General features: G+C 35.5%; 1 pseudogene; it reads left to right on the top strand.

The window, feature by feature from the left end:
• The first annotated feature begins 675 nt into the window (after nucleotides 1-675).
• LOC129377667 (integrin alpha-D-like) lies at nucleotides 676-14,065 on the top strand (annotated as a pseudogene).
• The last annotated feature ends 865 nt before the right edge of the window (nucleotides 14,066-14,930 follow it).

The following is a 14,930-nucleotide window of genomic DNA, read 5'->3' as shown; positions in this document are numbered from 1 at the left end:
TGTAGAGCATTGTTAATGTTTACTTCTGCTTATTTTGTGCAAACTTTGTTTGGTATTTGGTCTTTAAAAAGAGGATGTTGTGGATAATCTCCATCATCACCCTTCATACTCACACATAGCATCAGAAAGCTGCATGCAAGCAGCAGTGTGTTGATTACTATCTGCATATTTTATGAATGAAACAGACCAAAACACCAGATATTTAATGCAAAAGTAATCAGAGGTTATCAGTGAAATCAATATGAGATATACAGGGCAAAAACACAACATTTTTCTAAGTATTTTTGGTCTGCAAATATATAAGTAAGTTTCTGCAAATATATTAGTACATGTGAAAAAAGCCAAAACTAACTTACAAGTAACTGCAACAAATTAAAAGAGCTTATTTTAAGTAAATTTCTTATTATGACATGACCTGATTACTTCAGGATTTCTAGTTAAAACAACGCAAACACAGATGACCAAATATTGATTCTGTTATCTCCACTCTTTCATTTACCAGGAACTAATTAAAGCTGCTAGACCTCACATTAAAATTTTAAAAGGTCAGAAGAGAAAAAGGTAAATGAAAATATTTCTCATCCGAGTTGAAAGTGACCTTGCTGTCACTTTCAACTTGCTCCTCCTACGTCAAGTAAAAAGTAATGCACTCCCTGTCAGTTTAAATTGGTTGACCAGGGTGGAAATCACACTTTTAGTTTGATCTCGATGCCAGAAACACAATGGACTGGATAATTACTGTGGCACTTTTCTGTTCCGGTAAGAAAAGTTTGTTTCTTCTGATTTCATTCAGATATTTTAAGTAATCTGCTAGTGTGACAACTGTAAGAGCAATTAATCTGATGGAAGCTGCAGACAGTAAAATACGTTTCTGTTTTATCCATTATTTCATGGACACCTAAAAAACAAACACAAAAATGACATAGAAATATATGACTTAACAACATTTAAAATTGCTTTTGTACATCATCCGGAGATAAAAAACAAAGAAAAAAAGCCATTTACCGCGTCCAAAAACACAAGGTATCACATTCATTCATCTGCTTCCAGTGCGAAAAACTGAATGAGTATGGAGAAATTTTTCTGCCATAATCCAAGAGCACACATTTTCATTCTGAAAGCGGAATTTCTTGTCTTTTGTTCTCAAAACTTCTCCTCGTGCTAAGACTTAGGCTTCGTTCACACTGCAGCTTGAAGTGACCCAATCAAAAATTTTTGTCAAATCGGATTTTTTTTGCCAGGACTATTCACACTACCAGACATATGTGACCTGTATGTGTTCTGCAGTGTCAACGGGCAACGGCTTGAAAGTGTCCCCAATGCGGAGTACAGCGTCAGTGTTCTACCAACAATCACAAAAAAAAGGAGAAGAGCTCAGTGTTTGCAGAAGTAAACGTGGACGCTAACGGTGGAGCATAGTTTACTCATAAAGTTGTTGTCCAACCGGACTCAGAATATTAACTTAATACTCATATAGTCCGTTATAATTGTTGTTTTTCTTCCCGCTTTTGCGTATCAGGACACATATTTGTTCAGTATCAGTTCGGATGAATCAGACCTGGACATTAGGTCCCATTTTAATCTGACACGTATCAGATATGGGTCGCATTCGAAAAGAATCCAACCCAGTCGCATTACATAAAGAAAAAATTGGATTTGGGTCACTTCAGGCTGCAGTGTGAACACAACCTTAGACTCTGCTCGAACTCTATGCTTGCTTACGAAACATTTTCTGCTTGCTTCTGGAACAAAAATGCACCATTGCCTGGCAACCTGAAAAAGATATTTCATTTACCTTTTTCAGCAAATAAAATAGCAAATTTTCCTTCCATCTTTACAAGATTCAGGTCTGACTCCATCATTACACCCAGATTTTGGACTTGATCACTAATTTCTCTCTGTAATAACAGAAGCTGTGAGTTGACTAAATCGTTTCACTTTCGGTTCGAAGATAACTTCAGTTTGTTTTTGTTCAGCGGGATAAAGTTAGGGCACATTCAGGCATTTATCTGTTCTAATCATTTGCTCAGAGTCCATCGAGTAATAGACTCTGAACCATTTACCATTTGATGCTCAGCTCTTACTCTCAGTGACTTAAACCTGCTCACTGCAGAGCTTTGTTTTGATTGGCAGGACGTTTTAAGATGACAAATCTCATCCCAGGTAATATTATTAATTTTAAAAATGTGAAGCTGAATAGATTGAGGAGAAAGAAAATCCAACAAACAATCCTGCTGTACAGGAAAAGTCCTTCAATATTAGGCAAAGACATTTTTGGGAGCGAAATATGTTTCAGTTTTTACAGGGCAAAAATAACAAGCCAATTGTATGATACATCTTAAATATTGACTTCAATATTCAACTTACACTTAACTTTATTGTTTCCGTTTCTTCTGACATTTGAAAAGTTTGATCTTTAGTGCTCCCTAGTGGTTAAACCCAGACACTGCAGACCATGTTTTCTCTTGCAGTCTTCAACAAAATATTAGCGTACTGTCATTAATACAGAATAATTACATAAATACTAAAAGAAAAACCATAAAAACTTTGAATTAAAGAGACTTTGTTGTTTTTTTCTTATTTTTTTTTCCCCCTCAGTGCTAAAAGCTGCTGTCGGCTTTAATGTTGATTCTGAGTCTTGGAAAACCCTGAATCATTCTGATGAAAGTTTTGGATACCAGGTGGTGCAAAGACAATCAGAGTGAGTCATCTTGATTTAATTTTTAAAAAGTCTTTTGTAACATGTTGTAACCAATGTTTGCCTGTGTTTCTCTCAGTCTGCTTGTCAGTGCCCCACTACAGCAGTACCAAGGGAATAAAAGAGGACGGATATATCAGTGCAACAGGGGAGGCAGTTGCAGCAATCTTGCTGCTCTAGGTAGGAATCATTTTACTCCTGATATTGTGAATGCACAAATTTTACGATAAAGATATTTAAACTTACAAATTTGATCTCATAACCAGATGTGGTATGCACCAGGAGCTCCAAGGATTTTGCACTAAATTCTGAACAATGTCAGACATGCAGTCCAGTAAACAAGTATTTCCTCCATCAAACTTAGATATTTAAGCTGAAGTTTTAATATCAGACTAAGATATTGTAACATCCAGTGAACACCCAGGTTTAGCGTAAATTATAAGCTTCTCTATTTGCTCTGTTGGATGCCAACATTTATTTGAGGCCCAAATTTACAAAATCCATAAGGGTGAAAAAAATCTTTCTTATCCAAGGTCAACCTTCCCTTCTTGTTTTTAAATCTTGTTGCCATTTAATTAAAAATAAAGCAAAAATTTCCCTTTAACAGCTTCCTTATCCTTTTTATGATCTAAGGCTTATGGAGCAACATTTGGCTAAGTCAACCTTTGACCAAACTGGAGTTTACAAGAGCTTCAGTTGGAGACATTTAGATTAAAACAAAGTGAAATGCTGCAAATTACTGCAATTTATGGGAACAATTTTTAATGAGTGATAATTTGGACAAGTCGTCATTACATGTGATTGTTTTTACAGAGCAAAGAGCTGCAGTCAACATGTCTCTTGGTTTGGCGATGGCAAATGATCCATCAACACAAAACACAATGGTGAGAGGATGAGCTGCAGAAAATTATGAATGAATAAATAAAGGATGAAAATGTAAAGATATACTGTTCACAAATTTTCTAGGCCTGTGGTCCAACCATTCCCAGAGACTGCAAAACTATCACCATGTACAATGGTTTGTGCTATGAGATCGATCAGGGTAATGCAATTGGAAAGTCTTACCCGTCTGCGACGGATGGTAAGTACAGTGAGCTTGTTCCATCATAATTATTTCACTGCCTCTGCAAACTGGAGGTTAACTTTCTCATCAACACACTTGAATAACGGTCAGGAAACTGTCTGCATCTCTGATCTCTTTTCACAGAGTGTCGAACCCAAGCTGACATTGCATTTCTGCTGGATGGCTCAGGCAGTGTAGCTTCTGATGATTTCATCAGAATGAAAGAATTTGTGAAAAGTCTGATCAGAACATTCCTGGGAAGAGACACACAGGTGAGACTTATAACTTCATCAAAAACCTTGTTACGTTTCTAAGTGTACATCTCCTTTAAGGTCATTGCTGCTTTTAATTTACTGTAGTTGATTTTTATTGAAAGTAGTTTTAACTTCATTTCCATTTTTTTAATTTTTGCAGTTTGCCATTACCCAGTTTTCCTTTTCTCCAACAACGCATTACTACTTTAGCACTTTTAGAACCTTCAACTGGGAATCTCAAATTGACAACATCCGTCAATTATATGGAGGAACATATACAGCCAGAGCCATTCAAAATGTTGTGTAAGTATTTCTGAAATGTTAGTGTATATTTCACCAAATTTTTTTCAATGTTATTATCGAGAAAGCTTAAATATAATTTAATTTCATTATGAAAAGTTTAGAAAGTCAGACATGTTTCAGGAGTTAATGTAGTTTTCACCCACTAGGAAAAATAATTATGAATGAAACTCGAACAACATTCTAGACAGGTTGATAGGTAGATTATTTTTAGATATAAAGAGCAATACCATTACCCTTCTCTTTAAGATATTGTATGGAAACTAAAAATACTTACTTTTGGCTACTTGATAGATGCACATGTAAAAAATTAAAGCAAATCAAATTAAACTACTTAATAAAATATGAGAGAAGTAGACTTAAAATAAGATTAAGTCTGTGCACTTATTGCATGATAGTGGGTTAAAATGAATAAAATGTTTTTAGACAAAGATATTTGCTGCCCTGATGTGCAAAGGAGCGCAATATAAAGTATTTTTTGCCCGAGGTGGTCAGTCATTATGCATAAGTAACCTCTAGAGTGGTGAAACTTAAATTAATACATTTTTTAGCAATCGAATGTACTTACAACTATTACTGCTACTTGTTAAATATTGTGGTTTGTGTGGGGTTATTTTAATTGTTTTAATTTTTAATCCAGGACAATATTTAAATATTTCTGAAAACCACAACATTGGTCAAACAAAAGCTATGACATGTAGGAGGGAACCCCAACACTCCAGTTTGTTCACACGACATTTTTTAAAAGAGAGAAAAAAAAGGGGGCAACGATGGAGGAACACAAATAATATTTTTTTTAACAGGGATGATGTCTTCTCACCACAAAGGGGTTCCAGGTCAAATGTGAAAAGAATTTTAATAGTGATTACAGATGGAGAGTCCCATGATAGAGGAAACTTACCCACAGCAACACAGTCAGCTGATCGAAAAAACATTCTTCGATTCGCTATTGGGGTAAGAGGTGTCTATTTTTTTTTTACACTTACATGTAAAAACATATGTCTATTATATATTAGAGTAAGATACATTACATTTTCATACTGCAGAAAGCAATATTAGCAGTTACTTTTGTAAACCAAAACTGTCAAATGTATGAAAGCATAAAAACACAGATTTTTTTTCCACCCTCAAGATCTTCAAATAAAATTTCACATAAATTCTAAACTTTTATTTCTGAAACAATTTTTGTATTTAAAAGTAGAGTTAAGAACTGATTACTTTTCATGACTAATCTTGAAATAAAAGATGAACAAAGAATTTAGATTATGACAACTACTTTGAAAAGTACAACTGCAGTATAATGTTTTACTCACGTTGTATTTATAACTCTAGGTGGGGAATGCATTCACAAATGTTTACGCAAAACAAGAGCTCAGAACGATTGCATCTCAACCTGCTGACAATTTTGTGTTTCAAGTGGGAAGCTTTGATGCTCTTGACAAAATACAGGACAACTTGCAGGCCAAAATTTTTTCCATTGAAGGTATGAATGTATAATTTAGTATTTGAAACATTTGTTCATTTTTCAGCACATGAACACATTTTGTTTCGTAGCTAAAAGTGGCTATTTACAAATGTGAATCGTAATTTTATTAAATTACAAAGTATTGACTATATTTAAGTTTCTGTTGTGCTCTGTGGTGAAGAGGAACTCTAAAGAACTCTGTAAAATAATATTTAATTTGTTTTGAATTTATAGGATCGCAAAGTGGTGGAGAGGCACTGAAACAGGAAATGTCTCAAGAAGGCTTCAGAACAGCTTATGTATCTGGGGTAAATAAAATCCAAGTGAAATTTTCAGAGTAAAACAATCTTAGTCTTAAAAACAAACATATTTGAAATAAAAGATTCTCTCTGTTCTTGCATTGCAGTATATTCAGATGACAATGGTTGGTGCTAACCAGTGGAAAGGAGGCTACAAGAAATACTTGCTTAGCAATGTTTTAAACACAGTATCATTTGAGCCACCGTCCATTGACCCTGACAGTTACCTTGGTAAGAACGAGACATAAATCTGATTTCTAGGGCTTTTTCACAGCACAAATTCAGTTTTGTTTTACTAAGATAATTAATTGGCCAGAGAAGTGCTGTGTTTGTCTATTAAAAAGTCTCTTTTAGGTATTTCTGTCTGTTTAACAACTTAACTACCTAAAACATTTAGAAATGTAAAAAGACAATTTTTTCCTGATGTCTCTAACTATTTAACCATTAAACTCCAGGTTATTCCATGGCTGTTGCTAAAACCGTTAATGGTCCACTAACAATTCTTGGTGCTCCAAGAAATCAACACAAAGGAGTTGTTATGACAGCTTTCAATGAACAACTGGCAGATCAAATCAGACCCTTTGAACAACAGGTAAGAACAATACATCCATTCTATAAAAAACACAACCATTGTTCCAGTCTGGCATTAAATTAGATCCAACTATTTTTGATGTAAGTCATCTGTGAAAACCAAAGCTGTTTTAATTGCTAAAAACAAATTCCTTTGTACTTATTCAACTAAGATGTACAAATGTTGACATTCTCAGTGACAGAGGGAATTAATTGAACAGAGGATACGTGTTTCATACGACTTGTGGCCCATTAGTTAACACCGGTCTTGCTGCTGAATGCTATTTCTGAATTATTGTGATTGCGTTATAAGACCAACTGTGTAAACAAATTTAGGCTTGCTTCTGATGTCCATTTCCTCTTGTTTTCTCCAGACTGGTGAATATTTTGGGGCTGAGGTTTGTGCCATGGATGTGGATGCTGATGGTGTTACTGATCTGATCCTCATATCCTCTCCGATGTATAAAGACGTTGATAGAGAAGGACGTGTTTATGTCTGTGAATTAAGTCGTTTGGTAAATGCTGAGTCATTTATGTTCATTTATTTAACCTCCTGTTAAGTTTAGGCAGATATAAAGTTTTCTCATCCTCTCATTTTTCCAGAGTGTGGTTTGTTATTTTGATAATCCATCACAAATCACCACACTAAGAGGTGATGTGTCTGTCAGAGGAAGGTTTGGGTCGTCTCTTGCTGTTCTGCCTGATATAAATGCAGACACATTCAATGATTTGGCCGTTGGAGCTCCTTTGGAGAACGATGGTCAAGGCAGCATCTACATTTTCCGAGGAGAGGGAGGAAGAAAAATAAATCCTACTTACTCACAGGTGAGTGAAACACAAGCATAAACCATCAAATGGTTTTATTTATCAACATGAGTCTAACCTTCACAGTTGGTAGGATCTTTATTAAATGGAGTTTACTTGTTCTTCACATTATTCTGTAAGTTCTCTCCAGCTACTCTGGCTTCCTCCGATAGTCCAAAATCATGATTGCTTGGTTTGTTGGCTTCTCTCAATTGTACTTAGAAATGTGTCCATTATGTCTAACCTAGTGCTTGCATTCCTAATGCACCAACCCACACATTGGTCACCCTCAGCCATTGTGGCTGGGAGAGAGCTTTACTCCCAGCCACCCTATGACTCTGCACAGACAAGCTGGTATAGAAAATTGATGGATGAACTTGATAAAGCGAGACGTTTTTCATTACACAGAGAATTGCTGCATCTGCAGTCCAATCAGGCCTGAAGTTATTTGGCATCTCAATCAGTCAGTCTTCCTACGATCAGAGTGGTGATGGACTTCCTGACTTAGCAGTGGGTTCAAAGGGGAAAGTAGTCTTACTCAGGTAAGTCCCTGGTGTGGCTCTCTATTCCGTAATTGAACAAATTCTTCTTAATTTGAAACCTAAATATGTTTACATATTAGTTTTGTATTTCATTTTTATTCCTGTAAAGCACTTTGTATTGGCTTGTTGCTGAAAATGTGCTATGTAATTAAAATTGCCTTTACCTTTTGCAGGATAACAACTCCAAATGTACCTGAATAAAGTTACTTGCTTCACAATCATAAAACAAACATGGTCTTTTCGGTTTCTAGATCCAGACCAGTTGTATCAGTGACTGCCACTGTGACATTCAACCCAAATCTGATTCCAACTCAAAACCCAGACTGTTCAAAACCACTGCCAAGCAATGCTACTGTCTGCTTCACTATGAGCGAACTATCTAATGTGAATGAAGGTACAGTTCTTTAGTTTTTCTATTTTTCCATCATTTTATTTGAGAACTTTGATCAAACAAAACACATCTTGCAGCTAAAGCACAGGTTAATTTCACCTTAACTTTGGACGCAAATCGTAAGATACCAAACAACCGAGCTGAGATCAGCAAGGATGTGAGACACAAGAGTGGATCTCTTAATCTTAATTTAAATAGGAGAGAATGCACTGATGTGGACTTCTTTATTGAGGTAAGTTGTAATGTAACTGTTACAGTAATCTTATACAACTGTATAATATTCAATAGTTATTTTAATTAATCACCTTTATATTTCAATGCCTTCCAGTCTTGTCCAGAAGATGCTCTCAATCCACTCAATAATGAGCTCAAATTTACATTTGATGGTTTGCCTTCTGGTTCGAACCCAAGACCAAGCCTTTCTCCACAGGTTAAAACCACAACATTTCATCCTGTGAGTAACTCCTGTATATCCTGAATCTGTACAGAAAAATCTTTACTGAGCTTTAAGCTTCCCACGTCTGTTTGATGAGTTTACCAGTAGGACCGTTTTATACAAAACATTACATCACAAAGTAATTTCTCTGAGTCAATCTGCTTAATGGTTTTTCTGTTATTCACAGATTGGGTTTGAGATCAGTTGTGGAGCTGATGAAGTGTGTGAAGATAACTTGAAGGTGGATTTTAACTTCACCAAGTAAGAGATTTGTTTCTGGAAGTGAAGCCTTGATATGTCCGGTGAACTATATACGTTATGTCTGCAAAACTTACACATTTGTATTCATTTGGCAAATTATTTTGGATTTATCATGAGATTACTAGCATATTGCGACAAACGACTCTTCACTCTTTCCCTGTTGCTGAGGGAACCTGTGAACACATGAACTCTCATTGTGTTTCTTTTAGCCATAAATTGCTTCATAATGGTCCTATTCATCATTTGCCGTGAAGGTGCTAAATATTAGCCCTGCCTCTTTTCCCATCAAATAAAACTGCATTGACTTGTACTTCATCTTCTCAGTCAAGCTATATAGCAAAGCCACAATGACGGTTGGGTAAAGTCTGACGGTTCCGGTGCATTACACGCCGCCCATTTTGATGCTTCAGTAAAAATCTTCCTTTTTACTGACTTCTGATACCATGTCAAGAAGTCAAGCAACTGATTAATTCTTAACCAGGAGTATTTATTTGTGAGTTTCGTTCTTTACAAAAGAGTAAAAAAACGACGGCCATTCGTCTCAGGTCCAAATTCTTCTCTATTTTATGTCTCTTTCATCTGTGCCCCTAGTGGCTAGGACAGAACAACAATGTATTTCTCTTCCTATTATTATTTTTATATTTTTTTATGATGATTGGCAAGCAAGGTTTAGATGTGCATTTCTGCCATTTATTGGAATGGAATGTGGATTTGTATGCAAATTTTTAAACTGAAAGTAAACAACAATAAAAGAAAAACAAAATCGGAAAAAGAAACAAAACAAACTGACTACATTCTATTACTTCTACTTCTTATGGTCAAAACCGAAAAGTTTATACAAAGCAGCTTGTATATTCAACTGCAATTGGTTGTCCTATAGTGATAGTAAATGATATCACAAGCTTTATGCACTTGTAATTTATCATGTTTTTTCAGATCCTCAGTGGTTAGGGTCGGCATAGATGAACTTGTGAATGTGACTGTCTCAGTGAAGAACAGAGGAGAAAACTCGTACAACAGTCGCATTACTCTCACATACCCAGTTGGGCTCTCCTACAGGAAGGTTACACGTCTGGAAGTAAGACACTAACATTAATTTATGTTGGTGAAGCTTCTGCAACAAGCTGATGATCTGTGTTTTATTGCAGGGACGAATTGAGTGCAACTCTGTGGACAGTGAGGATGGTGTAACTAAAGGAAAGACAGTCTGTAGTATCGACAAACCAATATTCAGAAGCAACTCTGCGGTTAGTTTTGTGCTGCTCCTTCACTCATTATTTAAGTAGAAGAGGACGTCTTCTGATCCCTCTTTCATTTCCCTTTTAGGCAATCTTCATTGTCTCATATGGTTTCAACACCAACAGAGGTCTTAGTAGAAAGATTGAAGTGACTGCGACCTCCACCAGGTACAATTTATGAGTTTAAGGTGCAGCTCTTTGATGCTGAAGTTTTAACTAATTTTTATTTGATCTTGCTTTTATAGTGACAATGAGCGCCATTCCCCTTCCAGTGAACTCGACAAAAACAAAGACATTGATGTCAAGTACAGTGTTTTTGTCACAATTGAAAGGTTTGTTAAGTGGAATGAATAATTTATTAAAAAAACGTCAATAGTTTAAATATATCTTAAATGAATGTATGAAATGTGTGCTCAGCTCCCTCAGCTACAACAATTTCACATTTGGTGAAAATGCTGTTCAGAAACCACTTGAGCAAAAAATAAAGGTAAAAGAAAATTTTAATAAGTTAGATCAGAATGGCTTCTATATTCAAATACAGTATTAATATCATTTGGGTTCTTTATTTTTATTCCCACTTTTTTTAGGTTTTTAACACCATCAGACCACTAAATTTGACTGTGGTGATTAAAGTTCCTGTAAAACTTGGTGGCAAAGACATCTGGGGTGGACATGAGCAGTTTTCAGGTGACAAATGCTCCACCTAGAAATAATTAAATGTAAATAAGACTTAAACTGATGAGGTGGAGCTCTGTTTTCAGATTCCAGACTGTCAGAGCAGCAGAGATGAAGAACCTACTGACACTGACTTTGTTAATACAATAAAAGAAAAGAAAATATTGGTAAGTATGTCTTTATTCTGTGTTTTTTAATAAAGGAGTAGCTCTTTAACATTTAAAGAAATGTAAGCTATTTCCAAATAGTTTCCAGACAATGTGACATTTCCACTTTAATTTAATCAGAGGTTTTATTGTGTTCATTTCAAATAACTTTGATAATAATTTGATAATCTGTCTTATTTGATTTAGTTTTTGCATTTAGTCTTCTGAAATTCTCACAGTTAATCAGTATCATGCATCTTTAATTTTGGAACAGGACTGCACTGTTGCAAAGTGCAGAGTGTTCAGGTGCTCCGAATTAATGGAAAGAAACAAGGAAAAAACATACACCATCTCTGCAAACATCAGTTCAGGATGGATAGAACAGGTAAATGATGTGAAGTTGATGTCGATAGGCTGTCTAGGCTGTAAAATGTAAAAAATATATATATAAAAAAAATCTCATCATCCCTGATATGTTACTGTCTCTCAGATTGGACTTCCATCTGCTAAGTTTCTCCTGACCAGTACAGCCAGTCTAGAGTATGATGAGAGCCAGTACATCTTCTTCTCTATAGCCTCTAATAGTGACCCTCCTGTTCACAAGGTGACAGCAAGTTACTATCAACATCTTAGTACCAATCAGACCTTTTAAGGATTTTAAACTTCTGAACCTCTCATTTTCAGATCGAAGCAGAGATAGAAGTGTTTCCCAAACCAGATTTCACTAAAGAGATTATAGGAGGATCTCTGGGAGGATTGGCATTTCTGGTTCTACTAACTGCCGGTTTGTATAAGGTCAGTCAACTAAGATTTTCTTAAAATCCCAAAGATTTCCTGTTGAAATAATTGACCAAACATGAAAAAGTAATTAGTAGCATTTTTTAAAGGGGATACATTATGTAAAATAAACTTTTGGTACACTTTATACTTCCAATTGCATCTCAACTGCTTCTAAAAACATCAGCCCAAACACTTGAAAACATACTCAGCCAAGTTACCAAGCAACATAAGTGGATCTCCAGTATGTTTTGTTAGCTGGTTCTATTACTGTACACTCGATACAATGGCTGCTGGAAGAGACAAGCAGTTAAACCTAGAATTTAAAAATCACTTGCAACATTCTTGTTGGTTGTGTCGGAGGCTCTTCTGCTTTTCAAAGATGTACAACTGTATAATTGCACATCAGTTTGCAACCATCTTCACATGCAAGTGTAAATGTGAAGTTGGGAGGCATGGTCAACAGCAACTTATTTCGTTTTAACATGACCTTTAAACAGCTTATTCTGAAAGGAGCTCTAAATAGAACTAACCACACTGAACACTCACTGAATGTTGCGTTCAGACCAAACATGTTTTGCATGTCAACAACACATCTGACGTGCACTTTGAAGTCAGACGCTTGACATTTTACTGTACACGCACATTAAAATTGCGGTAGAAGCACATTGAGACGAGCCGTTTTTTTCCAAGTGCTGTATTTGTACAACAATGCATAAAATTGAGAGCGGTACCAAAATATCATGTAGTGAAATCTTCTGCAATCTTAACAGAGGCTCAGATGTCTGCTAAACATTTTGTGTTCAGTTTTTATAGAACAAAAGCCGCAACAAGTGGTGATGGTATGACGCATGTTAGGTGGAGTCTCTTGTTTTGTTGCCTCTCCGAGTTACTTTGAACAACGACGGCTGAAATGTTGAGTACCTTGGCTTTATTTACGGAGTGCAACAAAATGTTGTCGTTGTGAAATCACGAGATAATTGAAAGGTATTGTGAGTTTGGTGAGTTTCAGGAGCTTGCTGGACGCTGACGAGGTTCGCCATCAGCACAACTTTTGTCTCACCCGAACTCTGTTTGATGATAACCCACAGCGGTGCCTGCATCTCCTGGCAGGACATCAACTGTTGGCCACGAAGTCACTTAACAGAGTCTTTCATTGGTTGAACTCTGCTATAGTAGTAATATTTCATATTTTCCAACTCCAGCATTGGCTGCGTTGGACTCGCTCAACACTCGAAACCCTTTAACCATGCAGTGCTAGACACGCATGGTAAAATAAACTGAATGTAAACTAAATGCCCCTTATGCTCAAATTGAATGCAGCATAAGAATGATTTTGTGCAAAGTTTTGCATAGCTCATAGAAATATCCTAACCTGTTCAAGGAAGCATAATTGGTCAGCTTTAAATGTTCATTCTATGTTTTCCAGCATTTATCTTGCCACACATAATTTTCATTCTACTCTCTTTCCTGTTTTTCATCTCAGGCTGGATTTTTCAAGAGCAAATATAATGAGATGATTAGTAAAAATGCAGGAGCTGAAGGAGACGCACCAGCAGAGGGATGAAATTTCCTCTTATTTGTCATGTCCATGCAGTACCTTTGTACAGAAACTATTGCTGATCAATTTATTCAGGCTTTTCCTCCTACCGCTTCACACTCCTGTACTTCTCCTAGTGATTTAATGGACAATTTTATTTTTAAAATTGAGAAAGTTATTGACACTATTGCTTCCGTTACAACAAAAGTAATCTCTGGGAATCATAAACCACCTGAGAGAAATTTTGAGTCGAAGAGTGCCAAAAAGCAGAACATCAGTGGGGTAAAAGTGAACTACAAGCTCATTTAGATATCTACAAAATGAAAATATTTAATTTTGAACTGAAAAATTTTAGACAGCTTTTTTTCAAATATCATTTCTTCCTCTATCAACAACTCTCATGCTCTGTTTTCCATTGCTGACAGGTGGACAAATCCACCTTCTTCTGTTAAACGTAAATGTTTCTCTTCTGAGGCCTGTCGCAAATTTTCCACCTTTTTTAGAAAAACAAAATGGTGAAAATAACATCCTTTAAGTTGCTTGAGGGCTAAAAAAAGTGTCTATGTTCGACAAAACCATGTAAATAGCTTTGTTTAGAAATAAATAATATATGCAATATAGACATGTTTCTTGTACTGTGTTATTGATCAAAAACAGATATTTTATTTAAGAAAATTAATGATTAGATTTTCTTGTCCTGTTAATGTTTTGTTGTATTAATGTGTAATAAATTTGTTGTATTAATGTGTGATAAATGTAAACAAACAGCAAGGCATATTTAAAGCTTAAAAGGCTGATGTAAGAATTACCCCAAAAAACATTTAAGAATCTGTTTGATGGATAAAAATCCAACAAAAATAAATTCCACCAGTAGCTTCTAGTAGACATAATTTATACAAGGCATGTTATAAATGAATATTTTTGCATTCAAGTAATGTCTCAAGTATTCTTACAATTCTTACTTTCTAAAATAAAATATCAGTACATCTAACATAACAGCAGTGTTGCTTTAAGATATCAACATCAGTTCATTTTTTCATATTGGCGTATCCCTACCATTTACTCTTCAAGTTTAGAAAAACTTGTGACAATAATAGCTGACTTTCTAAGTTAACTTGAAGAAAATATAAAAAATTATATCCAATTTAATAATGAAGAGGAAGGCTTACAAATGTCTACACTCTAGATTGTATTTTATGTATGTATTCATCTTCAGTCAATGTAATAGATGAACTCTCACCTTGGCCAGCAATTTATAGCTTTTAAGTCTATGTAAACAACTGGATTCGACCTATTTGTCGTCACAAAGAAACACATCTAACAGCTATTTACCACCACAATGCACTCTGCCACCCATTTGCTGAGACCAGGATAATATAAATTTATTTTTCGGTTTGTCCATAAAGCTACACTTACGTTAAGACTCAACTACAGCGCAGCCGACCTCAGTGTTCTACCTATTAACTCACCT

Source organism: Poeciliopsis prolifica, unplaced genomic scaffold (genome assembly GCF_027474105.1).
Source record: "Poeciliopsis prolifica strain line A6 unplaced genomic scaffold, Auburn_PproV2 SCAFFOLD049, whole genome shotgun sequence".
Lineage (NCBI taxonomy): Eukaryota > Metazoa > Chordata > Actinopteri > Cyprinodontiformes > Poeciliidae > Poeciliopsis > Poeciliopsis prolifica.
The sequence above is the reverse complement of the archived record's forward strand: the minus strand, read 5'-3'. Positions and strand labels throughout refer to the sequence as shown.